Genomic DNA, 4,007 nt, shown 5'->3' on the forward strand with positions numbered 1-4,007 from the left:
CAATCCCATGCGTACCAGAAATAGTTCTTACATTAAATAAAAATTTATAAAAACCCCAGACATATATAATTAATCCCCAAATCACTAATTCAAATAATCACGACAATAAAATGGGATTACACCTATTAATTTCGACTTCAAATGGGTGAAAAGTGTTAAAGTTACAATACTTGAGTGACAAGTTTTCCCTAATAGAACTGATTGATTGTTACCATATTTGTCTTTTGACTTTCTTTTAAAATTTTCCTTTATAATCATATTCTTGTAAAGGAAAAATACTTATAATCATACACTTTTACACTTTTTATTATGATCTCTTTTAATCGTGTTTAAAAATACACACCTCTGTTTACAAATACACACCTCAATTTATAGGTGAGTTAGAAAATAGTTGTAAATATATAATAGCAAAGACTTGGTTTACAAGTATTCTTCCTTTACACATAACCTTCTACAAATACGCGGCAAGTGTAAAGTGTACCAAGATTGCATCTTTTAATACAATTGATTTTATGTGCTTAACCAAGACTAATATTGATTGTGTTTAAACTATAGCATAAAGGTTACCAGTAATCTTCATAGGCTATTTGAGAAAATATTATAAATTATAATTGTTTATGCCTAACCATATCTATCTTTCTATATCTATCTTTATATATTAAAAGTGTAAAGAGTTTCAGTATTTATTTATCAATATAAAAAAATATTTATTAATTGATATAAAATGAATTAAAATAAAAGAGTCTCTATAAATAAAATGAACTAAAATAAAAGTGTTTCTATAAAAATATTTAAACAACTAAAACAAGTTACCTATAAAAATAAAATAGGTAATTATTTAATAAAATAATTTAGGAAATAATAAAATAAATTACCAATTAAAATTAAATAGGTAATTTTGTAATTGAAATTCAATTTCATAAAATTATTTACCAAATAATAAAATAAATTAATTACCAATTAAAATTAAATAGTTTATTGTTTAATTGATATTCAATCAGGATGTTTCAAATCATTATTAAAACAAGTTACCTATTAAAAAAAAAAAAAAGGTAATTATTTAATAAAAATAATTCACCAAATAATAAAATAATTATCAATTAAAATTAAATATGTAATTGTTTAATTGATAAGATGTTTCAAGTCATTATTAAAACAACTAAAACAAGTTACCTATTAAAAAAAAAAAAAGGTAATTATTTAATAAAATAAATTACCAAATAATAAAATAAATTACCAATTAAAATTAAATAGGTAATTGTTTAATTGAAATTCAATCATGATGTTTTAAATCATTATTAAAACAACTAAAACAAGTTATGTATTAAAATAAAATTTTTAATTATTTAATAAAATAATTTGAATTTTATTCGGAAATTTGAATTTTATTCGGTAATTTGAATTTTATTGAAACTTTTCTTTTTATATTAATTAAAGTAATAAATTCTTTTAGGTAATTTGAATTTTTTTGAAAATTTTCTTTTTATATTAATTAAGAAATAAATTATTTTAGGTAATTTGAAATTTATTCTGTAATTTGAATTTATTGAAACTTTTCTTTTTTTATTAATTTAGAAATATTTTTTTAGATTAATACTGAAATACATAAACTCTTTACATTTTTTATAATAATAATAATAATATATAGTATAGATATAGAACCAAGACCTAACCTGATAAAATAAATATTGTGTAGGGCAAAAAAAATTGAGTTCAAGATAGATGAAATTTTATAAATATTACGGATCTCGTCGAGTTAGAAAAAAAATGAAAAAATGAGGTGTGGAATTGATTGAAAAAAAAAAAAAACATTTGATATTTTGAAATTGGAATTGAAATTGAACATAATATCAATCTAAACTGAATAGTCAGTTGTGTATTCGTTATCAATTTTTTTCAATTTAAGTGTCAAAGTAGTTGTTAATTTAAAAAAAAACAAGCAAATTAAATGTAATATTTCACAATTACCCTTCTAACTTTTGACTACTCAGTAATTTAAAAAGTCCCATTAAAAAATTTTCTACCTATACAGAGCACCATCATTATTCTCACCTAGAAACATCATATGAGAATGATAACCCCATGTCACCATGACCAACGGCATCTAAACTCTCCAAAATTTGAACAACTTCCTCCGCTGTTGGACGTTCGTAAAAGCTACAATATTCCACACAGCTTATCGCCAGCTCAGTAATTTTACATGATGACTGAACCCCAAATCTTCTTCCAAGCTTTTGTGCACGATAGAGGGCTTCAGCGAGTGCACGATAGAGGGCTTCTGCGAGTGGCCAAAGCAAAAGAACGATTTCTTCGGCTTCTTCGGAAGAAGCCGTTCGTTTTGGATCATCGCCCAACGGTATGTAGCACATGGAGTTGACCTTTCTTCCTCTCGTAGACTCCTTTGGAGATGAGCTCCAAAAGCACAGCGCCAAATGAGAAGACATCGTGTTCAATACTCCATCGACCTGTTCAAGGGTTGTTTTAAAAAAAAAAAAAAAAAAAATCATCACAAAACTGAAATGATGCTAAAAGACAAAGCTAATACAAGTTAAAAATTCCGTTACAAAACAGAATTTGCCAAATTTCAACACGAATATATGCGCTAGAACCATTTGATATACTTGTTTTTGAAGACTTTCTCAAGGGTGGTTTTCCTCCATAGAAATTATAATAAATGTAAAAATGAATGGCTACAAACACCCAATCAAGGCAGTTATTCAACGAACGAAACTAAAATCAATTGATTCAAGATATATAACATCTAGCAAGAATGGAGTTGACACTCATAACTATAATAATAATAATAATAATAACAATCTTACACAATTGGAAGAACAATCACTTCATAGAAAGAGATACATTCCTATTTCTCTACTGAAAAACCAACTGCCAATTCTTTTGTTCATACCAAACAGCAAGAGTTCAGAGTTACTTTAGTTGTTGTTTGTTAAGTAACAAAAACTTCAGGAATAAGTTATATTAGGATGAAAAAAATTGAAGTTGATGATATCAAATTTCAGGATCAACAGGCAGCAAATCCAAATACACTTGAAAATTATCTTTCACAAAACTTGTCAAGTCTCTATCACGACTAGAATTTATATCCCCAGGTGGCAAATATTTTACAGATATATGTAAGATAAGTGCTCCTAGGAACTACGTGATATTAGAGGTAAAAATAATATTTACAGATTTATTGTATACTATTTCCAATATGTGGATTTGCTTTCAAATTTTCAATACATTCATTACAAATTTTCAATACATTCATTACATAAAATTCGTTCAACGATACACCAGCGACGGTAGCCAAAACTGACTCTAGACATAACATTAACTGTGATTGTAAGGGGTTTTCTCATAGCAAATGTTCACTGTCCCCTTGGGCCTAGACTCACTGACTAGTTTGGGCATTCTTCTTACTTCTCTTCCACCAATCCAAGATCCTTTTAAAGATCTCAAGTAAAAATTATAAGCAGTAAGCACGCGAGAAGGCCCTAACTTAGTAGTCTAACTTCGAGGTTATGAAGTGTCTCGTGGTAAGCCACCAAGATGTCAGTTCCGAATCGAAGATATTTTCCTCCAGGTTACTTGTCATGGTGCCAGGGTTTTGGACTCGAATGGGAGGCTGAGGTTTGATGGTGACCTAGGGTTATGCCAAGATTTTCTTAAACTCAAAAGTAGAGCTTTCCAGGTCTGAGGATGACCTCTCATGATGCCCAGGGTTTTTGTGCTTAAGGTATTGCTCTCGAGGCTTGGTGACTTGACATGTTTTCAGGGTTTCTACAATCATGAGGACAATAGATTTAGCTACACAGGCAATTTTGGTATGACTTTTTCAAACAGCTACGAGGATAGTGTGGTTTGACACCTGCAAAAACAAAAGAGCAAAACCCAATCCAGGCTCGTTATTTAGTACGAATCAGTAAAATGAAAGAATCCATAAAAATTATTCTAGGCTCTATAAGGAATTCCGGCCGGGGGGGGGGGGGGGGGGGGCTATGAGA

Source organism: Cornus florida, unplaced genomic scaffold (assembly GCF_030987335.1).
Source record: "Cornus florida cultivar Cherokee Brave unplaced genomic scaffold, ASM3098733v1 CherokeeBrave_3.0.0_Hap2_Chr09, whole genome shotgun sequence".
NCBI lineage: Eukaryota > Viridiplantae > Streptophyta > Magnoliopsida > Cornales > Cornaceae > Cornus > Cornus florida.